The sequence below is a fragment of the Opisthocomus hoazin genome, chromosome 25 (genome assembly GCF_030867145.1).
Source record: "Opisthocomus hoazin isolate bOpiHoa1 chromosome 25, bOpiHoa1.hap1, whole genome shotgun sequence".
Taxonomy (NCBI): domain Eukaryota; kingdom Metazoa; phylum Chordata; class Aves; order Opisthocomiformes; family Opisthocomidae; genus Opisthocomus; species Opisthocomus hoazin.
Window position 1 is genome coordinate 9,968,452 of NC_134438.1, and position 25,108 is coordinate 9,993,559.

A 25,108-nucleotide genomic window follows, 5' to 3' on the forward strand; every position below is an offset into this window, starting at 1 on the left:
CAGGTTTTGCAGCAGTCAAGGCAGCTCTGTCCCAGCACAGAGCAGGTCGCTCTGCACTCCCGCACCGGGGAGCTGGGAGCAGGCGCCCTTCTCCTGCCAGGGGACAGGCAGCCACGCACCCGGTGCCACGTAACACCGTAAAGGATAGACTAGGACTAAATACACGAGGAGAAATCCCCGATTTTAAAGGCAAGCGTAACATTGGATGGACCACATGCACTTTCTTAGCCCCACAGGTGAATGGTTAGGATCTCCTACTGAGACCTAAGTTGTATTTCCAGCAGAATTACTTCTACCACATCTCTTGAGTCACTCAGCTGGTTTTGGATGTCATGCTCTTTTCTCCTTCCTATTTCTCTTTATCTCACTATACCTAACTTTTCAAAGTCAAATTGATGATGTAATATGGAAGACAACTACATTTTACACAGCAATGTGATTTCTGAACATCTTTGTCACCCACACAACAATTCCAGTGCTCTGGCAATATTAACGGACGCTTCCCCGAGGCAACGCTAAAACAGCCCAGAGACCCTCCGGACGCGGGCGCAGCAGTTTGGGGGGGTCCTTCAGCGCAGCAGCCTCAGACCCCCAGCAGCATAGCTGGAAGGGAACACACTCACATGCTCCACTTCTCCTCTCTGGCCTGAGCCGACAGCACCGAGGAGCCCTTTGGGAAGCGTACGCATGGCATTCAGCCATCCTCTGCCGCCTGGAGACACAACACCCCTCCCATTTGTCTCAGATTCTACCTTATTATGTTTCATAAAGACTTCAGCCTACAGTAAAAGCTGTGTCACTCCTCAAATCCTTTCTCCAGGACTAACAAAACCACCAAAGAAGGTTAGAGAAGCAGAATGACATACCTTCTGCTGAAATCCGTTTGAAGTAAACCAAAGACCTTCATTCACAGACACAGAGCACACGTTCAGCCCTCGAAGGCTCTGTCCCAGACGGGTCACTGCTGGCTGGCACATCGGCAGAAGATGCGAGGTTTCAAGCCACCTTGCTCACACAGCTAGCTCTTCCTCAGCACTTCTCAGAGCTACCAACTACTTTAGGATCTGTTCTGTGAGAAGCTCGCTCCCTGAGCCAGGTTACTCAGCACAAAAACAGCCTCACGCACGAGGAGCAGCATCACCCACAAAGCCCCAGCTCCCTGACTTTATAGCTCAACCGCAGCCAATTTGGACACACCTGCAGGCACGACTCAGCAGCAATCACCATGCAGGCTCCATAAATTATGACTAATTGATAACAGTAACTTTAGGCACCTGCAGTTCTAAGAAATAAACAAACAATTAGAGAAGCTTACAACTCACACCTGAGCTGCTGCTCCCCTGCTTTTTTTATTTCTTCCTTTTTTTGGTAATAAGCCTGTGATGTTAACCAGAACTGCTATTCAGGCACTGCTTGGAATGATGTCGTCATTATCAGTGTTCAATTCAGAGGATGAGGCCAAGAAGTCAACAGCCAAACTAGTCTATAAAAGCAGGTCAAGGAGAAACAATGCACTGGGGAAGATCAAAGAAAATTATCTGTTATCTTGGGGCTTGAATGTCAGCTGAGTCTTCTGGGTGACACAAGTAGCACCAACAATCAGCAAGCTACCAGGCTTGGGTGCTTGGAATGCGGCTGAAACTCCACCGGAAAAAAATACTGGAATATAGTAATTTTTGTAAAGAATAAAATTAGTTTAAATATTTATAGAATAGCAAATAATTATTGCAAAGATTAAGAAAAAGAGAGAAATTGTTAAACAAATAAAATGTCTATAAACAAACACATTTCTCAAAGAAATAAAAGGATTATGGAAAAGCTTGCCTGTGAAAATTGATAACAGCCTTATTCTTAATTTCCTTTCCATCCATTAATAGCTAGCCATGTGGAGAAATTATTAGTAGCTGCAATATTTCAACCTGTATTTTTAATCAGTCATTCAAATTAATGCAAAGCAGATGGAATGGACCACATTTTCCTAAATCACACACATTAAAATATGTAATTGAAGATTTTGAGCGCAGAAACTAAAATGTACTACAGTCATGGTCCCAAGTCCCACGTTATCTACCCTGACCTACCAAATCAAGGGCAGGGACCGCGGACTCGAGACACGTCTGGAGCATCTCCCGTGCCACCTTGCGCATGAGCCCTGTTCTGGGAGTCCTCATTTGGAAATGATTTGTAGAAAGTAGGGCTAGTAAAAGCGTGGTCCGTATTTTTTCCTCCCCAAAGCAAAAAAGGACTGGTCTGTCTAATCTATTTTTGGCAAATATTTGCCTAACTGGTTATTAAAACCCATCAGCGGCAGTTCAAATGCAGGCTCGAGATGCGTTTGGCGTGGGGCGGATCTCCTGCTGCCGTTCCTCTGCGTCGGAGCGGAGCCATCCATCCCACCCAGGTCCACCCGGACCCTGCTCCCGCACCCCGAGCCCTCCCGTCGCAGCCCGTGGGCGCGTGGTCCAGCCTCGTGCACCGTGCTCGGCACACGCCGGCGGGTCCCGGCAGCCCAGCCGGTCCCGGTGCACGCGCGAGGCTGCGGCAGCACCAGGGAAAACACAAGAGCATCTGCACCACGAGGACAAACACGTCTCCCTCTCACGGAGTCTGGCAAGAGCTCGCATACAGGCGTGAAGAAAGTTGCTGCCAGGAGGTGAGAGAAGAGGGGAGCAGACAGCTGGCCTCGGAGCACAAAGCGCGATCTTCCACACACGCAGCAAGGCCAACAAAGCCTTTCCTCCCCCCGCCGCCCTTCTGCTCCTTCCCCATTCAGGGGAACCATCAGCCTCGCCGAGAGACTAACGAAGGTTTACGCAAACTGCTGCTGACATTTGGAGACCAATTAAGCATATGTGCATCCACCTATGCAAAACAGGAGCGCAGGAGGCTGCGTAACGAGGCACCCTCTGGAAGGGGCGACTGCAGGCCGTCCTCCGGGGAAGCGCTGCTCGATTCGGACGCGCTTGGCCGTGCAAAATCCGCCGCTGCCCCAGCACAGTCATGCAAGCGGCAGCGTCTCCCACCGCCTTGTCCCTCCTTTCCTCGACACAAAGCCGTGAGCAGAAAACGCTGCGTACCGGCCTCGCGCTTAGGATCAATGCGTAAAACAGAAACCTTGACGCTCGTTGCTGTTCTCACGTCTGGGAGGGGGATGCGAACACGCCACCGCTCCCCCCCAGCAGCTGATCAGAGTCTTTCACTCGGCAGCTTTGGTTTGGACTAAGGCAGAGGGAAGTTATTTTTTTTCCTACATTTCCAAACTCTTTAATGATCAGAAACTCAAAATTTCCATTCCACTTCAAATGTTAATGGGTTTGCTTTCTGATTTGCAGAAATTGCCATGTTTATACACTAAAATGGTAAGCACTGAGTGATGACAGATGAAGATGTGCACTGTGAAAACATGGACTGAGATGGGAAGGCTGGGTAAAAAAAACAAGCAAAAAATTATGTCTCCACTGAAAAACAGAATTAAACATGCTACAAGATTTCCTGCTATTTCTATCAGAAACCCCAGATAGACTCCCTCTGTGCAAAGGGGTTCAAAATTCACTGGCGATCGCTTTGAAAAGAAAACTTTCACAGTAAAGGCAGGTATGTTTTTCACCACAGTGTTGCTCTTTAAATTACATTTTAATAGTTAATTAATATTTTCTAAAGTGATGTAAATATATCCGTGCTAATCTAATACTACTTATTTCAGTATTCTTTTCCAAGGAGCAACTGTTTCAAATGAACTACAGATTATCTTCCCTGTTGGTGTGGGTCTGATTTTATTGTTGCTAGATCTATTCATATTAACTCCTGCAAAGGCAACCACAGCTCTGCCTCCGCAGCCAGGCTTGCTCCTTGTAACAGCCACCAGCCCCCACACCAGCAGCCTGCCGTCCCCGGGCCAGGCTCCTCCAGGAGCCACCTCCCCGCGGTGTTGCCAACCTCGTGCTTGGTTTCAAAGCATTTTCCTCCTGGCAGAAAAAAATCCTCTTTCCAGGTGAGTCTGGGGAGGGAGGCAGGCACCGACAATGCGGCTCTCCCGACTCGCAAGGTTCGGTCAGTTTGGCTGTGCCTGGAGCAGACCCCGAGATAAACCCCCCAGCTAATCCTGCAGCCGCAGACTCCAGCCAGCAATGAGCAAGTCCCCTCTGCCGGGATAAATCCGCGGGCAAGAAGCCAGCGGAGCTGTGATAGCGTACGCTGACTGCGAATCTGGTCTGCTGTTTCCAAATAAATAAAAAACCCCGCCGACAGAAGGTTGGCTACGTGCGTACCCAGAGAGGGAGGCTTCAAACAGATAAATCTGGAGGAAAGCGCAAGGTCTGCAGGGGTTTTTGATGGATTACGCTGCATGTTTGAACATAATACACATTAAGGCTGGAGACACTGATGCTTTGAATGGTGTGAAATTCCATCTAACGTGGGTTGTTTGCCTGACACAAACATGTTTAGCACGAGATGGAACAAAGGCGAGAAAATCACAGCAGAGTTTCTGAGTGATGCTTGAAAAATTGTTTGCTCTTCCTCTCCACACCCACCCCCCCACCCCACCCCCCCGCTTTAAAAATGCTACTTTTTTCCTCCAGCCCCATACCTCTACCCCCTTTTCTGGTAATGGCTTAGTAAATAATTCAGAGAAAAAACAAGAACCAGAAGTGAGTGTAATAAAAATGATGTCTCTATCTGCTGTTGAGGCGCATCGTGCCACTTAAGTAAGACAGATGGAGGATCTGCCGTACTTTGCTTAGTAAACTGCATTGAGAGAAACTGAGTAAGCCTGAAATTAGAGCAGAGGGCGAGATGGGGGTGGATGTACTGGTACAGTGTTGCCTGACAAAGATGCAGGGGAAAGTAATTTACTCTGAAATGACAGTTTGAAGGGGGAAGAAAAATAAACACACAGGAGGGAGCTCAGACTCATTAGCAGCCCAGCCTCAGTACTTCATCATTAATAATAATAAAGCACGCAGCTGAACCAGTGACTCGCAATACCACCCCAGTCTCTGGGTCTCCATTTTTAGTTAACACACAATAACTGGCGGTGCAGTGGGAAGGCAGGATGAGGGATAGGGCAGACACGACGTGGGCTGCTGCCTCGCAAGCTGCGGAAGGCACGGCCGGCCTCTTCGGGGAGCAGCGCTGATTTATGCCGGGCCGAGGCAAAGGCAATTAGAGCTGCAGCCTTCCTCCATCTTCAGCGTGTCCCAAGCCCTCGGAGAACAAGCCCAGCTACGGCTGGCTGGTGCTCCGTCGCTCACACGGCTTCCACTCCATTTTAGGAATATTCCCCGTAATGTGAAACGTATTCTCTGCCTACAGGGAACAGGGAGGAGCGGAGACAAAGGGAACCGCGGCGGTGGCTTGTGTGCCATGCTCGGAGGCCACGACAAGGGACGGCAACGAGCTTAAATCAAGACATGAGCAGACAGAGCTCTTTGATTTAATCCAGGCTTAAGGACTAGGGTTGGTCAAAATAATGTTTTTAGCATTCAATATTCAAAGTATTCATCTCACTTAGAAACCTGCCTGCCGAAATACATTTTCCATTTTGTCTTCTCCACATCACGCCGGGCTGTGGTCTTCTCAGCCCTGCAAACTAAACAAGCTCTGGCCTGGATCAGGATTTCAGTGGGAAACCAGCCAGGGAAAAGGTGGATGCAAACGGTGTTCACGCTCCAGTAAATGGCCTTTTTCCACAGCCAGTAATGAGCCAGTATCTCAGAAGGACAGCACGCTATGTTTATCGTGAAGGTCCCGTGCCACTTTTCTTTTGATTATTGCCCTAATTCTGCAGTGCTGAAGTATCTCTATGTGATTCAGTCGCAGAAAGAGCCGGCAGTCCCGACGGCCAAAGATCACCTATAACTGAAAGCGCATTTTCAGCTCAGCCACAGACCCAATGTGCTAAGCAATTCTGACAATCTAAACACTTATTTTGGTGCCAAAATGGAAGCTGAGCTATTTAGAAGAGCTTGTCTTTGAATTTTGAGTGTTGAAAATTTGGCTTTCAGTCTACCTCAGATTCAGGCCTTCAGTATTTTGCTTCCACTGGAAACCAAACAAAGCAAAACACCCCCAGAAAGTCCCATGTTGCTTCAAGGCTGAAGCATAATTTATACATATTGATTGTGTGCCGGAGGCTCAATCTTGCAAGGTGCTGAGTGCACACACCTCTCACCGGTGCCCTTTGGACAGCCTCAGGGGAAAGGCACTTGATAAATGCAGAGTACAGTTATTCCAGCAAGAAGAAGTGCCAAGTACTGTTATTGTTATGTCCCTTCAAACAAAAGTGCAGATTTGTTTTGAAAGCACACATATCGTGCAAGTGCAAGGTAGAGGTTTAATACATTAATTATGCCTCAGCATGAGAGCTCTGACAGATTATGGGCAGAATAATTAAAAGCCTTTAATTAAAATACACGGTCCTTGCAAAACTCAGGCTGGACATGGAAGAGCTGTCGCTGAGAAGGCTGGCAATGACCTTAAGGAGGGCACCCTGAACCAAACGAAGCCCAGTGCCTTCAGCCCGCTCTGCATCAGCACATCACCGGGATCTCACGGGTCCGGCGGGCTGAGAATAGCTGCCCGGCAGATCGCACACGCGTTGGGAGCAGACTGCGTGCTCACCCCGGGTCTCCGTGAAACAGACAGTGCCTGCTCCCAGAAAGAAGCTGTCTTGTCATCTGGCTTGCTTCTGTCTCGGCATCCGGACGGATTGAGCCCAGCCTGGCTCGTCCAGGGAAGGCTGAGGTCCCATCTCGGCCCTGCCAAGCACTGGCCCTGCGTGGCAGGGAGGAGCGCGATGTGTCTCTACAGCCCACTGCGCAAGCACCTCAGGAGAGCAACAGCCTGGACCTTAGCAGGGTACTCTGGTGTTTCTTCTACAGCGATGTAACTTGAAAGGGTCTGTCCATAATCCTGGAAAAGTGCCCCACTGAAGATCCTAAACTCAAAACTGGGAAATGCTTCACTTTTTTAAAGCGACGCTTCCGGTTTTCCCTTCTTTGCTCTGTACAAGAAAGCACAACACTTGGGTTGTAAGGACTAAGTATCAATTTATGTTTTACCATGAAAACCTTGGCTTTCAGACTCTTTCTATAGGTTCAGCTGAATATTTTCAACTGAGTTATGGTTTATATTTACATAAATTACCATATGAAACTTGTTAATATTTCCTGAATATCCTTTTTCATAGCGCTGTTAGACAAGGTTCTGTGCTTTTGTTTGGGGCTCAATGTCAGCAAGTCAGAATTCATGACCGTGATCAGTTAGGAACACAGCAAAATAATTTATTCCCTAACATACAGTCTGGATGTCAAATAATCCATCCTAAGAAACGCTATCTGAAATCAGCAGAATTTTATCATGCAAATTACAGGAAGTGTTATCACTGGGAACAGTGGGAAGTTCCCGATTCACTGTCACTTACACATTAAATGAGCTCAGACTTGCTTCGCAGAAGGCACTGTGCTGGGAACATGCTCTGGTCTCAGGCTTTGTACAGAATCACCAATAGCAGGAAAGGGCAAGAAGAATTTCACCTGTTGAGAACAGCTCCTTGTTGGCTTTCTTCATCTATAGCATAATTCCCTGCTAGTACAGTTATTTTATCAAGGAGTTAGGCAGCAAGTTCTACAGCTCTCCACTGGAGCCTGCCTGCACCGTGGACCAAAGACGCTCCGTACGTGGCGCCCGGGAGCCTGGGGAAGGACGGCACAGCCTCTTGCCTGGCACCCAGGGACGAGCTGGGACACCGAGCCGCGCAGGGTCTGGCCACAGCCTCGCACGGAGAGCAGGACCTCTATCAACGTTGCTGAGAGGTTTCCCTTTGAATGTAAACTACCCCCAGGTTAAAAAAGTACAGTGAAGATAATCACTTTTTTTCACCACGAGAGTAGCACTGTATTCTTACCAGTGTTGATCTTGGCAAGTCTGCCAGGAAATGACAGATTCACTTCAGATCATATCTGTGCAAGCCGGTCCTAACTGCTAGCTGTTCTCACCTCCTGCCTGCCGCCGATCGGTGTGATGCCGAGCGCTGCCGAGCAGAGCCTGCTGCCCGGGTAGGTTCCACAGGAGACACCTCACACCCTGACCCGCCTGCCCCAGGAGACCCCCGCGCTGGGGGACTCCGGCCAAGCTCTCCACAGCACAGCACATCCTGAAAGGAATATTCTCCCGCCAGCACACAGAGATTCTAACGCACCCCAGTGCTACTTTCCTACTTTCCATGCAAAATCGAGAGGGAATTCCCCAGAATGATCAACTGTTCTTCAGCAGCGCCATTCTCCCACCAGTAACAACAGACTGGGCAGGACAACAAATCTGGACTGCAGATGTTTAACGACAAGGGATGAGATTAGATTCCATCCACAACGGAGTCTAATTTCTCTGAGGACCATGAATCTGTCACTGGAAAGGGTGCTCAGAGGAGTGGCTGACAGTGCTTGCTCAGGGCGGTGATGTATTTGTGTGATCCATGGTAACTCAGTCTCGGTCTTCCTCCTCGTCCGTAGACGAGACACACACAGGGGTTTCTGAGGCTACTCAACGTTTTGAAGTTAACAGACCTAATACTCTAGTTCCAGCAGTAAGGACTCCTCCCCTTCCAGTCCTTGTTTATGTGAAATTAGTTTTTCACGCATTAGATGTTCCCTGGCAGAACGTCCAAGACAAGGAATTCCTGGTAAACACCACAAAGAAAAGCTGGAGCCTGAGCAGAGGGTCAGTTTGCCGCTGCAGCCCGGGCTGTGATTCTCTAGGCAGGCCCCCCGCTTGGGATGAGCCGTGCTTGCGTTCCCCCCACCACCGACTCCCCTTCCCTGCACAGAGCGGGGTGCAGAGGAGCAGGAAACGCACTGGCGACAGCACGAGCCCGCGGAGGGGAACGCTGCTCCGTCCCCAGCAGCCCCGCAGCGGGGGGACCACCCACTCCCCTCGCATGCCAGCAGCGAGCGGAGCGCAGCGGAGCGGGACTCCGCACAAGGCGGATGAAAGCTTTGTCAGTGCTTCAGAAAGTAACAGACAAAAAGCATAAATATAATTATATTATTTTTCCATCTTTTTCTACTTCATTTCCACTGTCAAAGATGGAAATCTAAACCTTCTACTAACACCTTGCTCTCCCCCCTTTCTGGACGAGCAGCGGCGCAGAGCTGTTCTCACTCCTTCATTCACAACACCAAGATAGGAAATTCGGAAAGTTTGAGTCCAGCTTTCAGTATTTATGTTTCAAAGGGATAAGAACAAAAGGTGTTCTCTGACTTGTCAGTGACAAATGCAAACGAACTAGACCAGAGGCTGACTACCAGAGGAGATGGAGCAGCTCCGCTCGGCCTGGAGCGAAGGCACCGCTGCCGGGGAGCACGACCATGCCCGTGGCGAGAGGCTGCCCAAGGAGCCCCGGGCTCCCCCGGCCCCCGCCGCTGCCCCCCAAGGGGCATTTTTAAGGTCACAGCATTCAGATGCCAGGTACCAGCCTACACTGGGAGACGCACTCCCGCTCTGAAACCGGCGAGACTCCAGCTCCACATTGCTCCAGAACTCCACAGAGCTGACAGGCAGAAATTTTATAACAACCAGCCATTTAAGTTGTTTTTTTTGGTGTGTTTTTGCTTTTTTTTTTCCCCTTGATTGAAATGCCCTCTTTCCAATCCAGGCTCTTTGGGAGAGCTGAGAGCCTGTTGCCATTTCAGTGCTAGATGTTTTTACTTCCTGTTAATCTCTTCCTCCCAATTTGCTGTTTCACCCTGCTTGCACTGGAACAAGGGAGAGCTGCAGATAAGCAAAATAGGCCAAACCCCCCATAATGGAGAGGTGATGAGATCACCTACCATCTGGAGCCTGTGGTCTTCCAAAGACGAAACTCAAAAACTAATTAAAAATACTCTGTGTCGTAAAGGCTAAACAGCCAGTGGGACTGAGAATAAATTGGAGATCATTAGACCTTCTTCTCTCTGCAGTATCTTCCAATGATTTTAGTTTTGTGAACCAAACAGTCTGCGGCAGGGAGGAAAGCCAATGTAATAGGAAGAGGTTGCAGCAAGTCATGTAGCTCCGAGAGCGCGGAGTAGGAGCTCTCGCCTCCCAGGACTGTTTTATTGACTTCCATCTGCCGCCTTTGGACAGGTGCAAACCTCCCAGTCACACATTCTCCTCTCTCGACAACCGGGAAATATGGCTAAAATGACAGCGCAGGGGAAGCAGATGTCCGGATCCCAGGAAAAACACCAGAAATCCCTCCTCCGTCTGATGCTCCTCCACAGTTCCTGTTCCCCTCCTACCCCTGCTCACCCAGACCAGAAGCCCTTCTCTAGCCTCTGGTCCTTAACTCTAAGCTCACCCCACCTACATACGAGCACTTAAAAGTGGAAAATACCAGCCCGGCTGCAACGCTCATTCTTGTTACAGACAGAACAGAATCATGTTTCAAGCTTCATTTCGGTGGCAAAATCTCTCTGAGACATCACACACAGACAGTGAAACCTAGTGACCTTCAAGGCTACTAAAGGGACGTACTTCTCTCATTGTGGCTCAGACCGAGCGGCACCACGGCAGCAGTGACTCTGCCCGCTCCCCCCGCGCAGCGTGCCGCCTCGCTGCCCGGTAAGGTCAGCAGGCTCGTTGTCAACAAACCTGCTAATGGCAAGCACACAAAAGGCAATTTCTCTTCCAGGGCCCATCACTCCATTAATGAACCCGTAAGTTAAAGAACAGCAGTTTCCAAGATTTATAGACATTTCTTTGCCTGTTTGAGGGCTATCAGCTCTGCAGAATAAATTCATTTTGTCAGAATGGATGGGATCAAGACAGGCATCTACCTTGCAGAGGTGTTTTCTTTCCTAAAGGGACTTTCCATGGTATTGCAATAACAAATGCAAATTAGACTGTGTTTTTACTGGTAAATCCAGCAAGTGGACACTAGCGATGCGATCTCCATCTCCCTCTGCCATTTGATTTGCCAAGGCTTGTCTTGAAGAAGCTACAGAGTTATTTTTGCACCAGAGGTCTCCGGGTTGCAATCAACGACTTCATTTTTCCAGTCACTTAGCATCTGCTGTGTTGATTTCCCATTGATTTTTATCTGTATATAGCCTTTAAAAGCTGCTATAGTGAAGCCCAAATAGTAGGCTTTCAAACCCCTAAGTATGGGTTAAGGCTAAGAGCAACTTTTGGCCAAGTGCGAGAATTGTGGAGAAGTGATGCAAAGCTGCTCGCTCTCACCTTACAACATCTCTTGCTAAGAAAATGACAACCGAAACTGGAGCTGGTGCTTTCTCTGGTCATTGCCCAGTCTGCAGGCAGCCGTGACAGCTCGGGAGGCTAACTGTCTCCTGGATTTCTTCCTTTATACGTCTTCCTGAAAGATCTTTTTTTAATGTAGTGTAAAATATCAGGGAGACCGGCCTTCTGATGCTGAGCAGCTCGTCACAGAAGAGGTCCTGATTTTGCCAGGGTTTCCTTCATTTTCCTGGTCCTTAGACAGCAATTCTTCATGCTCCAAGTGAGAAGCAATCACTTGGTCAGAGGGAGGAACACCGAATCACCACGTGTGACAGAAGCTTGCTTGTCCTCTTGGTGAAAATGGCCGTAACCTCATCAGTGCTTTTCAGGAGAGACGATGAAAAGTGCTAATAGGAATTAGGAACTTAAACTGATGACTCAGTCAGGATTATTCAAAGTGATGTGCTGAAATTTGTTTTTCTCAGATGTCTGAGCCCCTCTGAGGGCCGCAGAGGACCAGAACAAACACTCGAGATGAGAGAAGTGGAAATCTGCGTGCCATTGCTTTTTCACCTTTGGAAAGATCGGTTTTATCTACACACAAATGAATAGGACTTGCACTCCAGGGACTTTGCTATGTTTTAAGAGCTTTTCTTGTCTTGATTGTAATGTCATTTGAAAACAGATCCATGCAGTCTTGTTTTCTCTCCTTCCATTAGTCCCAGCCCTGCCAGCGACTGAGCAGCTCCTGTCCCAGGAGCACTGGGCCGAGTCAGGGAGTGGGATCTGGAGCGAGTCAGCAGACTGGGAGGTTCTTCTAAATACAGACCCCATTTCTTTATGAATTCATGCCATTTGGGGACTGTATTAATCTGGCTACTGTTCCTATGTAATTTATGTTCAGGCTTAAGCTTGAACATCTAAAAGAAGAAGTGTTTTATTTTCAAAGGAAAGCGAGCGATTCATAAAACATTATATGTTGACATTTTCTGGAGAATATAAAGGGGCTCATTGCTCTGATTCAGGCCCTATTTGCATAATTTTTTCTTCACTCACCACAGGTAAATCATGGTTAAATATTGAAGCATTTATCACCTGTGTATTTTCAAGCCAGACTTTATACAGGCATAAAAGAGAGGGACACACTTTCTCAAGCACATGCATCAAACTGCAAAAACATTTTGGCACTCGTCTAGCTCTGCGCTCACAAAATCAAGACCACGGCCAGCTCTGGGCATAAACACATCTCTTCGGAGGAAAATCACCCCAGGATTATTTTTCAGACGACTCCTAGGGAAGGTCCCAGAGCAGAGCCCACGTTGCCTGAAATGACGCACGGACTCGACGCTGCCGTCTGCCCCGCGGTGAACTCCCCCCCGAGACTGCTCAAGGCAACAGACAGCACGTTACAGAGTGTTTGGCTGCTCAGTCACCCACACCAGAGCCCCTGCTCTGCCAGCTGACCTGTTGCTATCCCAGTTTATTGCTCTGTAATGTTGAGACATTCAATTTGGCTTAGAATTACTGCCTACATCCTCAGCTAATGGAAACCGAGGTTTTCTAATGGAAAACTCAGCTAATGGCAACCAAGCAGATGCTGACATGGGGATCACGTCTTGTTCAAGTTCCTGTTCAGCAACTCTACAAATATGTAAACTGTAGTCAATTAAAAATATATATATATTACACAACAGAAGCTTTCAGCCTTTCACAAGTGAAAACACGACAGAATAAACTGTGTCCATTCTTGCACTGTCCGCTTTCATTTCAACCCCAAACTGTGACTGAGGAACAAATAAATAAGCGAAAAGGAGAAACGCTACTGTTTGTCACATAACATCAAATGTTTTCCCTCGTCTCATCCTCCATCTTTCCTTCTGTTGTCCTAATAAATAATACTTTGGGGATTTAGATTTACAAACAAACCATCTCTGTATTTGGCTATATCTTCTATAGCAACGCAGGAGGAAGGTTCTGTTACTCAATAACTAACTGTACACAGAAAATGCATACAAATTATTGCAGCTGTCGCTATCACAACTTAGGAGTAAATGCAGATGGCATGAAATAATATTCACAAATAGCTAATAGAATTTTAATGGCTTTAGAAAGAAAATAAAATGAAAGACGCTGTATTTACTTGTGATATGAAGGGAATTTATAGTGTGCCAGTGCATGTAACGAGTCACTTTGGACCTCGCATTTTCACACATTCAGAAGTGGGCAAGTCCCTGTGGGGTTTATTTATGGGAAGTTTAAATAGTAATCATAATTTGTGAAATATTCAAGGATGCATCTGCATAAAGTATGATGTTCGCATTATGCAAATGTCATGTATGATGAATGAAATGCATCAAATGTCTTGAGGACACCCAGATGTTAAGCCTACCAGGATGCCAGGAAACATGGAAGGAGGTGAAGAACATGATTTCTTCTTGAGTTAATTGATTTTCATGTTCCAGCATCACCTTCTAAATACTTCCAATCAAGAAGCCAGCTACAGTCACAGTTGACTTGTTGTGGTTGTCTTTTTCAATCATCATTCTCACTCCCCTTTTCCCAGCACAGTCCAAGAACCAACAGCCTTTTAAATGGTTAAATGAGATCATTCCCATGTACATGCAGCATTCGAGTGTGAACGCTCGCTAGTGAAGTGCTACATGTAGAGCTGTGCTTTCTTTATGTTTTTTGTTCTGCGGCCAACAAAACGGGCAGAAAGGCCGTGCTACAACTCCCTGTAACAGGCAGTCACACACGAGCATCGAGGAGGGAGGAATCCCAGTCCCAGCACAAAGCATCGTCCCGAGAACCAGCAGGCAGATGGGGATTTGCAGGGTGGCACAACGCTGCCGTGGCTTTTCCTGGTAGATTTGGGAGTACAGATCGTGATGATCCATATGTGCTGAAGAGCGAAATTTATGACAGAGTAAAAGCCTGTCCTATTAAAACGATCAGAAGTTTTGCCTTTGACTTTATTTAGACGTTATTTCACCCCCAGTACTGAGCACAGCCGGGATCACGGCCCCTCCGACCCCGTTATTTTTTGTTAAGCTGTTCACTGTACAGACAGCAGAACACCAGCAGCATTTTCTCACACGCAAAAGGCCCGTGTCACACAGCCAGGTCAGCCGGCGCTGAGGGCTCTGACCTGAGTCCCAGAGCTGGAAGGAATCATCTCGTGGTTATCAGGAAATTCTGCAGCTGGTGGTGCAAATTAATTCCCAGATAAAGGTCGTTCCCTTGTACCACACACAAGGCCAACCAACAGGACCAGAAGCTATTCAGGATAAGGGCAAGGGCTCGTATCGGTTTTACAGGTAGAACAGTGATGAATGAATAACTGCTAAGTATCACACATATTAGGAAAAAATTCTACTGTTCTTCCTTGTCTCTGTGGCAGAGACAATGGCTGTATTTCTATCCTGCTAATGCTGAAGCAAGTAAGAAGTTTTATTTAAACGAACAGGGGCACGTCAGCTTTTCCACACGGTAGAGGGGGACGAGGCTGCAGCAGGTGAGACGCCGAGCAGACGCCAAACGCGTGTTACGGATTCACACACAACCAGGACGCGGCTTAGACTGTGTTCACTGAAATCATGAACATGCCAACAGTGGGAGCAATCCCACTGTGACCCAGAGGGAAAGGACTCGGGGCAAAATCCTTAACAGTATCTGTGGTTTAGTCTGCTCTGGGCACAGCCAGAGTGCCCAGCAGTGGTGCTTTGCCGGGGAGCTCCAACCACGCCTCTCTCCTGGTGGGACCGGCAGACCAGGCACCGCCGAGGAGCACCCGGCCCCTTCGCTCTCCTGAGCTACACGCTGGAGCAGACTACAACTCTCAGCAGCATCAGGGAGATGCTGCTGGTGAGATGTGCTATCCAAAGCTATTTATTTTTTAACTGAGGCTTCGAATAAAACTGAGCAAGCTCATAATTAAGTTAGAAATGTAAATCTCAGTTAACTTCAATGATGCTGATCTTATTGATATGGCAAACCAGTAACTGTCTTGAAATGACAGATTAAAACTGATAAAAATAATTTTACTATTGAGCACATCATTTGATGTTGTAAAAATGGAATTCGTGAAAGCCAGTTAAACTGATGACTATTGAATCTGTTCACCGTGATAGATAGCTTTTAAATGCACGTAACTTGCCCACAGTCTGAAATTCAAAGTAATTTTTGAAAATGTCCCGAGTAAAGGAACGCTCACATATAAATACACATTTTTGTCTGACAGGAAAAGTATTCGACTTTAAATATCAATATATATCCTCATACCTTCTACTCAGTTTAACTTTCGGAGAGGGATGTGCGTGTGCCTGCACTGAACAGCAGACGGCAGGTTATCCGTTAGCTGCTTCCCGCTCGGCCGCTGTTTAGCCTGAGACTCTTGAAAAGCCCACCAGGACTCTGAAATCCATACGGAAGAGTAAAGTCAAGAATGTAATTTTTCTTGCACCAGACGCTATCAGACAAAGTGATTAAAATTATATCAGTCATTTGGTGCAACAGGAATACTGCCTATGGAGCGGATTGCTGCTAAAGGATCAATAGCTTCTGTTTTATAACAAAAACCAAGTGCCTCAGCTTCGCTTGCAGTTTTTCTAGCAGCGAGGGGCTGTTATCCAATGGCTGCCCTCAATTCCATTGACATCCGCTCTTAAATGTTATGGATTCCCAAAGAGTTCATGCAAATTCAAGTTACATCTGTCATTAAAGCACTCTGCTCAGGTCTCTCTGGGAGCCAGAGCAATCGGCGCTGGGTATGTGTAACGTCAGTGCAGTTTCACAGCCGATTTTGGCTTCCAACAGCTGATGTCGCAATCTTTACTCCACACCAACACCAACCCGGCAGCCAGGCGTGGGGCGAGCGGAGCAGAGGGACCTGCGAGCCCATGGTCGGGGAGGACTGGGCGGGCTGGCTGCGCGCGTCACGACAGCAGACGCTGTCACGGACAGACCAACGGAGCTGCCTCAGCTTCCCCAGCAGCAGGGCGAGGATCGCGACGCTTCCCCATGGCTCCGGCAGGAAACTGTGGGGAATAGCTGGCCAATGGGTGCCAAGTGCCCCGGAGATGGAATACGCTAAGTGGAAAGCTGGGTCTGAGCCGATCCCTCCCGGCCGAGCAGGATTGCTCCCCGCAGTCCCCTTCTCGGCGCTTTGCTCCAGCTGCTCCTGCACGCTCTGACGGAGCACGACCTCTCCTCGTGGGACAGCACGACGCAGCTAACAGACACCACTGCTCAGAAGCCATCTCTGACACTAAACCTCAATATTCTTGACTTAATTTCAGCCCATATTTCCTCGCGCTACCCTCACATTTAGCACTTGCATTTTATTTGTCATTAATAACGCATACCAGAATATATAGTGGTAATAACATAATAGCACGTGATATTGTTCTTCTTTTGACTTGGGACTTCCTTGCTCTTTGCTGGTTTGAATTGCAGCTCTCCTTAATGGATTTCATGTGTGTGAGGGTGAATTTATACTGCGGTGAACCACGGCACTGGCTGTAATGCATCTCTCCTCCAAGTGCATGAATCTTCCACCTCCCTGATGCTGCACAGATATTAAACACATTATTCTGGTTTGATTGAATACTAGTGAAATTAAATTTCTTCAGTGACTTACTCCTTTTTGCCGAAGCTGAGCAGGGAATATGCAGTCAGGAAAGCAGAAAGGAAAGAGGGAAAAAAAGGAGAGGATCAAGCACGGAACTGAAGAGTGACCATTTTCACCTCCATTAGCAGTTTTGTACTAGATATGATAAATTTTAGCTTCAGTGGTGCAAATTCCAACATCTGCGCCATCTCTGCCTCCCAGACGTGTTGACAGGTGTCGTCTCCTTCGCAGAACTGCTTGGGAGCTGGCAGATGGACTGTCAGCAGTAAATAAAGGGTAAATCCCACTGGCAGTGGCAAGGGGCTCCTGAACTTTTCCTTTGTTTTCACTCATTTGATTTCGCGTCTCTAGACTCTGTACTCACTGTCTTAACAGCATTTAGCAAGGAATCTCCTTCTCTTTAATCCTTTCTCTTATCTCCCTTGAGAAGATGAAAGCTAAATGATGTTAATCTGCCAAATATTTCTGATCATTAAGAGTGCAGTAGAAATTACCATTCTGACTGGAAATTAATTGCAAAATAAAAAGAGGTTGGAGGGGAATGCCAGCACCTGAACATCATCTCTCCTCACAAGGACAGCACTCTGCAGATCTAGAAAGCAGCGTACAACCAGAACCGGTGAACCGGGGCATGGACCAGCCCTCCCCAGAGCCACGCCATGCCACGGTGGTCACCTCCAGGGGCTCACTCCAGCCTGCGTGGCAATAAGGGCACGCACCAACGTCCCCGCACTGCCCTCTTAATTCTGCTCTGTTTTAGCGCCCATTATTCGCTGCATGGTCAGATTATGTTGCAGCTACACTGACATTTGGTTTTGCCAGTGTTTTAGCAAAGGTTGAGATGTCACCACTCGTTTCCCCTCCCAGCTTTGCCTCCACAGCCAGTTCACTACGTAATTTTGGCCCATTCAGTTCAATTATCGGTGTTTGGTATATCCCCAGTCAAGAGGAACGTGGTTTAGGTCCTTCATAGTGACTGAAGAAAAGCGTTTAGGCATGAGATGAATGAGACGTTTGTAGAGAAGAGAGACGACAAGTATTTTCCTGAGTCAGACCTTCTCAGATATGCATCTTTGTGTCTAGAAAAGTATTGTTATTAATTCAGAAGGATAACCACCAACACCCATAGATCCCTGCACAGGTAAGGATAATGTGTGGCTGTCCAGAAAAGACCAAATCCATGGCTGATGGGACACTGACAGCCAAGATCATCTGCAATTTTTTGTTTGTCCTTTTAAAAACCTTGGTGTAAGTGTTAATAATTAATAATAACTGAATCCAGGGCAGACTCATTAATTGTACACTCTCACTGAAACTCCAGCAGATGCCCTGCACGTCACTTCGTTATCAGGTAACGGCATTGGTACACCAGGGATTTGTGCCCACACTCACCACTGCAGAGAAGGATGGCTAACAGACAGGCCTGTTCACAAAGCAGCTCGCTCCCCCACACTGCAGTTTATTTTCATCATGAACTTGTGACCTGATAGACAAACTATGTGAAACAGGAATTGTAAAACCAACATAGGATGGCCAAGGAATGACGGGTTTAATCATTTGAAAGTTAGGTTGCTCGCTAGGTTTAGTTGTAACAAGAATAAAGAAACTCTGGTACTTTTCTGCACTTGTCAGCGATACAAAAATTCATACCTGAAGAAAAGATCCAAAGCCACTGAAGCCAGTGGTGAAAATCTCATTTGCTCCTGTGTACTTTCACTTGGGTCCGAATGCATGGAATAAAATAGCAGGAGGCAAATCCTGAATTTTTTATTCCACTCTTACTCATGCAAAACTCCTGCTAATGTCAGCTGGAGCTCTAGGGAAAAAAGGGCAGTGCCATGTGTGAATAAACTGATCTAACACGTCTCTACTCAAAGCCTTCCATCTACCCATATCTACCCAGGCAATGAATGAATCCGTCCTCCCAGGGACAGAAGAAAGATCTCTAGGATTTGATCATAACAATGCAGGAAAGTTTGCTGCTTCCTAATAGAGCAAGTTTTTCTTGGATTTTGTAATTCCTCTTCAGCTGCTGTTGATATTGATAATACCTGAGCATTGCAAGTAGAAAGAAAGAGAATCCTGGACATTCTTCGACAAGAATGAGGTTACCCACTGGGAAATAAAAACATGCAAAAGCTGCTTTACTGTTCTTATTTTTCTGATGAAAGAAGCTGAGCTAAGATACCAAGGAATGTGCTGGCTTTCCTGTTTGATACATCAACAGTTCCTGTATTATAAATCACATTTTGTCGCCTTTTTTTTTACATTAGTTGTACAACTCCCCTTAGCTTAAAATATTCCATGCTTACAAAGGTTATGATAACCTGTCTATCTCCTACGAGCAAGACAGTACAAAGGCATTTTCTGGGTAACACAAACTGTTCTGCACCAAGCAATGAGCACCACTGAGGCAGCTCTGCGAGCAGCAGAGGCACCCGACAGCCCGCGCGGTGCCCGGCTCTGCCCCTGCCCGTCCCGGGCTGGCCCAGGGGACCTGCCCCGGCTGCGAGGAGGGGACCGCAAACAGCACCCAGCTGGCCCAGCAGCGCCTCGCGGGTTTTCGAGCCAGGCGAGGGACAGGGAGTCTCAGGGCCCTGGGGGTGTCCCAGTGGAGCAGAAGTCAGTCCTGCAGCGTTAACGCCAAGCTGGGGACTCGCTGTGTCCCCGAGGTCCCTCGGCCCGGCAGAGAGGGACTTTGCCCGCACCAGGCTGTATTCTGGCTGACGCACTCCGGGCCTTCAGCAGCATCCCCCGTCCCAAACGAGAACCGGCAGATGGCATCGTCATATGCCGAGGAGTTTATTTCCTCAAGCGGAGCCGTGCATGGGTGCTGCTGCTCATCAGAGTCCTGAGCTACTCCTGCGAGCACCCAGCAAACCGCAGTCCTGAACCACAGCCCCCTCGAGCCTCCTCAGTACGAAGGGATGAGGACACAGAGGCTGCATTCGCTTTCATATGCGCTCACATGCTCAGGAATAAAATACTCTGCTGTAACTTAGGCAAACATTCAGCGCTGCTTATAACACATACGGAAATGACAGACCCAGGGAAAACCTGTACCACATCTGAACTTCAAAGCCTTTCCTCTCCCTTAGTTCGTAGCTGCTTGCCAAGATCCAGTGAGTCTGCAGATCTGGGGTTTCTCTGCAAGAGCTGGTGATCGTTACTAGTGCTTAAACTCCTCTGCAGGAAGGTGTCCCTGCAGTCATTAGACTCTTTAGGCTGCTTTTCAGGCTGAGAAGCAGCTCTCCAGAGCAAAACTATTTGAATGCAAAACTTAGACCAGAAAGTCTATAATATTTGGCTTAAAAATATTAATCTGGGGAGTGGGGAGGGGAGTTAATGAATTTCACACTCAGGAAGTGCTATCAGATTTTGGTGCCATCTGCTTATGCTTAAGACAGTTTCCAAGGCAGCTTTCCTGTTCTGCGTCAAGCCTCTCCTGGTGAGAGACCATGTACGAGGGAGAGGGGTAACCTCCGCGCTTGGCTGCCCAGGGGAGCCTGGATCGAGCGTTACAGTCTGACGCTGAATATATGTGCAGCCAATTCATAAACAGCAACAGCTTTTAACTACTTTGTTGAAGGAAAGGGTGAAATTAAATAGGATCAGAAAAAAAATGGTAAATCATGTGGCGGAACAGATTCATGCTCTTCTAAAGACAATTTTGCATTTGTTCTGTGCTGTATTCATTTACTCTCTATTAATCCTAAAGCATAACAAATTCATAGAGGAATTACTTCACCCACCAGAGAGAAAGCAATAGAACAAGCAAGATCCTAGCGACAACATAAGGCAGAAAGAAGCAAGCACATAAGGCAAGTTACTGCACATTTTGGAAGGGAGTAGAATATAATTGCTCTTATTAGAGACTACTCAGGACAACAGAGCCAGCTTCCAACACAGCCGCGAGCTGCTGCTTGTTAAAGTCATGGGGCACGCGTCCTAGCTATTTGTCTGCATCAAAAGAGAGAGCATCTCTTTGACCAGAATCAAGCACCAACTCAGAGGGGAGTCATTTCCCGAATGGTAAGGATTACGACAGTGTACCTCAGAGATCTTCAGTGCAGAGAGTCCCCTCCCCTGACACTGCTCCGCTTGCGAGATCTCACAGGCTCACACAGCGCAACACGGGCTGCACGGGGGTTGAAGTCCTTTGAAGAGACGCAGCTGAAAACACCAGTCAGATGTCAACAGAAAACCCAGTAACGGCATCTGCAAACTTGCTTTACTCTGATGACGCTGGAATGTAGCAGCCTTCTGTTCTGGGAGATTTTCTGCATGTTGTCCTGCAGTCACAACTGCTAGCCACAGGACATTACACTGCTGAGTTTGCAGCTGCTTTTGCTCGGGCGCGTTTCTTTCGCTCTGGTCACTTCATACACACACGCGCTGGGGCTCTGCAAGGGCCTGTCTCACCGCTGTAACCCTGGGTGCTGCACACATGCTACTAAAGGAAAGTTTCATATACTCACAGAACTAATGGCAACACAAGACATAAACATATCCCACGTAACTATTTATTACATCAAATGTCCCTCAAAAGTCAAAGGACCCTGTCTGATCATCCACACTTTCTCAAGGCCCGCGAAATCTGACCCTTGAGACTACTGAGGCTGCGTAGCTGTTCCAAGTTTAACATACAAGTGACAATGGGGCCCAGCACTGCCCAGTTCAAGGAGTAAGACAGTAATCCTTGCCCCAGAGAGCAAGGAATTTTGTTAAAAACACAGCCCTGACTCATGCAAAAAGGACAACACAAAGAACTTGTGGTGCCCCGCACCGGTGGGGCACAGGCGTTAGGTGTTCTGTCTCGTCCTTCGTGTATTTCTGGAAGGTGGGAGTAAGAATGTCCACTTCGGGAAGAGCTGGAAAGGAAGCAACAGCTCTGCAGAGATTTGCTCGAAATTTGGTGCATGATGATTTCACAGAGAGCTTTCTGCTGTTGACCCCAGGTGGTACATACATAACTCCGCCAGCACAGAATACACACAAACCTTATCTAGAGACATTAAAGAAAGCTGCTTGACATTGAAAATCAAATTGATTTCTTGCCAAGATTTCACAAGGGCATGTGTGACAGCAAATGACATGCTTAAGCCTTGCAAGAAGAAAATAAACATGTCCAATGCAAAACCCATCAGTTGCTGTGCCAGCTTGAATTATGCACATCTGTACTGATTTGACACCCAGCTTGCTTGGCAGCAGAGGCAAAGCGCGTGTTGCCACAAGCTGAAATAGATAAATAGGGTAGAACAGTGCTCGCTGTCTTACATAAGGCTGCAGAGGAAGCAGCTCACAGTTTTAAGGAAGCAGTGTCCAGTCTGTTTCTCGCTCTCCACTGCTCCTGCCCTTGGACTTCCTTTGTTGACTTCCTTTTCCTTTTCTGCTACGTACTGAACAATTCACCATCAGAAAACTGTTGACTTTCTGCTCTCTTCTGACTAGGCTAGAATCTCAAGCCAGGCAGAAGCAGCCTTTTTTGCAAACAGCCATCTGTTTAGCGCTGAAGGTGATCTGATGGGTAAGAATACCTGAAGCTCACACCCTTGCGCCAAATGTGGCTGAGCAGGCACTTGAACACCAGGCTACCACGCCCAGAGTGACCTCCTACCACTAAGGGTAGGTTCCTCTCACCGAGGGCCTTTTCATTTCCTGGAAATGTCTGCTCCCTGTGAAATGAGGTCTGCTGTCTGAACTCCAATTTTTAAACAAAAGCAATGGAACCAGAATCGTTCGCTATTGCCCTGCTGTGCGGCACAAAGTCTCTTACCCCTCCGGTGTCATTCCTCTCGAATTATTTGTCGAATCAGAGTGTGGACTCCTCAGGCCGAGCGCCGTCCTTTAACACGAGCGTACGTCACGCCCCGCACGCTGGGGCCGCTGGCTGCTGGGGTGCTGTGAACAACACTTCCCATTTCACTACCTGGTGAACAGAAAGAAATGTTTCCTTACGTCCCTGCACACTTCCATCCACCAGAGATTAATGTCACTGCCACCTCCTGCCATGCATTTTGCCATATTAACATAAAGTTTCTATCGCACAGCAGTTTGATCCATTTCTGTTTATTTAACTCCTGTGTTCTGACAGAAGAAGATGGAGAATCTGCATAATTAATAATGACCCAAGCAATCTCACTTAATGCCTGTTCTGAAACCCCTGACTATCCTTGTTAACTAACGACATCTATAATAGTGTCAGACAGGTAAAAGACTCCTTTAGTCTGCTGAGATATTATTCACCTGGGATTATCCAGGGGTGTTTTTCAGCTCTAGCCATTAGCTGGAATCGCTCAGGTCATTCATAAAATGTCTTTTCACGAAGGGAGCACAAAAGCAGGGCTGGAGCAAAAAGCTGTGCATCAGGATGGCTCTCCTGTTGACGTGTATCTGTATAGCCACAGCCCTCCTCTGCCGGCACCAAGGCAGAAGAGGGGTACTAAGAGTTCACCCAGTAATAAGCCATTCTCCCGACGGCTTTGGAAACATCACCAACTCGTTAATCGGTCACAAGCAGCCGCTAGCTGCAGAGGGTTACCTTCATCCTCAGGACCTCCTGCTGCCCCTCCGAAGGCAGACAAACCTTTTTGGCTGCCTGCTGGCTCCGGGCACCAGTCCCTGCGAGGCACTGGAGGAGCCTCCACGGCATCTCCAGTCTTCCCGGCTCCGCTGAGACAAGCCCCGAGTTCAAAGCCCAGTCCGTGTGATCTTAGCCCAGACTGCCCATCAAACCTCACGCTTTGGCTCAGCTTCTCTTTGAATTAAAAATACTCTGCTGCACAGCAAACTGATCACCCTGCCAGCGAGTCTCCAAGCTGTAGCCGGCGCGTCAAGAGCAATGCTGCTTCAACTGTTGTCCCAACTCATTATGCAGTGAGCCTTAGCTGCCCTTAAGCACTTAGTCTGTACCAACGCTATTTTTATTTTCATTTACTAGCAGTTTTGAAGAGAATTAAAGACCATGCTCCTTGTGTGTCTCTATCACAGAGCATCAAGAAACAGGGAAACTGTGAATTTTAAGGTCAGAAAGCTGAAGGAGACCAGGTTTAGCTTTCTGCGTGCTCAAAGAACAGGTTCAGTCCACTCCATAGGAGCAAAAGCTTCACAGGTTTTTCCACACCGAGATGCTCCCGGCCTGAGCAGATCTTCGGGCGCAGGGATGGTGGGGTTGGGTGGCCTTAACTATGCCACCGCCGGCCGCAGCCGAGGAGACGAGCACCGCTCCTCATCACCTCTCCCAGCCCTGCCCCGCGCCCAGCGACTGCCGGAGGCGAAGCCCCGCGGCACTGGCAGGCAGGAGCGAGTGCCACCCCCCCTTTTAAACAGGCAACAGCCCCCTGCCCACCAGGTGCTTTTCAAAGAGGCTGGGGGAGATGTGGGGCTCTGAGTGGGCAAAGGCTTTATTTCCTCCGACGAAGTAAACTTGTAATTCCTAATATCAGAACAATGACGTTTGCCAAATCAGATGAAATGCTTGTAACAGGGGCTAATCAGATTCTACATTAATGAGAGAAAATATGAAGCTAATCAACACCCAGGCAGGTCTCTAGGCTGCAGGCCTATTAAACTTCATAAAAAATTAATGACTGAAAGAGCAAAATCGTTTGTAAGGGGTCTCCAGTGGCAGTGGAAGCGTCTTGAGTACCGTTCACCTCTCATTACACTGAATTAGCCTCACTTCCCAGCCCCAAACACCATCCTCTGAGCAGCGGCTTCTGCTCCGCCCTGGACAGCTCTGCTTCAAGAGAGTCCTGACACACCTATCCATCCTCCCGCCCGCCCGCACGCCTTCTGCTCCACTTCCATGATGGCTTTTTCCATTTTAATTAAGGAAATCTGTACTCCGGCAGCTCCTGGGAGATACCTTTGTTCCTCAAGGTCTGCGGGTGCCCGCGGTGAGCAGGGAGCGGGGCTGCTCCGGCGGCTGCTGCCGGGGCGTGGGGTGGCACGAGGCGAGCCGGTGCCAGAACAGAGGCTGCAAGAAAACCTGCGGCCGCTAGCCTGTGCCTTTGGTTTCAAAGTCTCCTGTTTGGAAATGGATTTTCATTTGGAAACACGAATGGGGGAAAGTTTCTTTGCGATGCCTGCACGATAGCTCTGCAGATGTTGGGCTCCCCTTGGAGCTACTGGAATTCAGTCTCAGTGCTTCCAGTTTCACTGTGCCACCTCTAGCAGGTTATGAATTACTAATAAGATGCAAAAACATAGATCATAATACAATGAACTGTACAAAAGTGGAAACAAGGCAGGTTCCTCTGG

The 25,108-nt window shown here is 47.9% G+C and overlaps 1 protein-coding gene across 1 annotated transcript in view; it reads right to left on the reverse strand.

The window, feature by feature from the left end:
- The window catches only part of PLXNA2 (plexin A2), a 347,075-nt gene extending 326,157 nt beyond the window's left edge, over positions 1-20,918 (reverse strand). Inside the window, exon 1 of the mRNA XM_075443255.1 lies at positions 20,900-20,918. The gene's annotated coding sequence lies outside the window, so the exon portion shown is untranslated. The remainder of the gene's footprint in view (positions 1-20,899) is intronic.
- Positions 20,919-25,108: the final 4,190 nt, after the last annotated feature.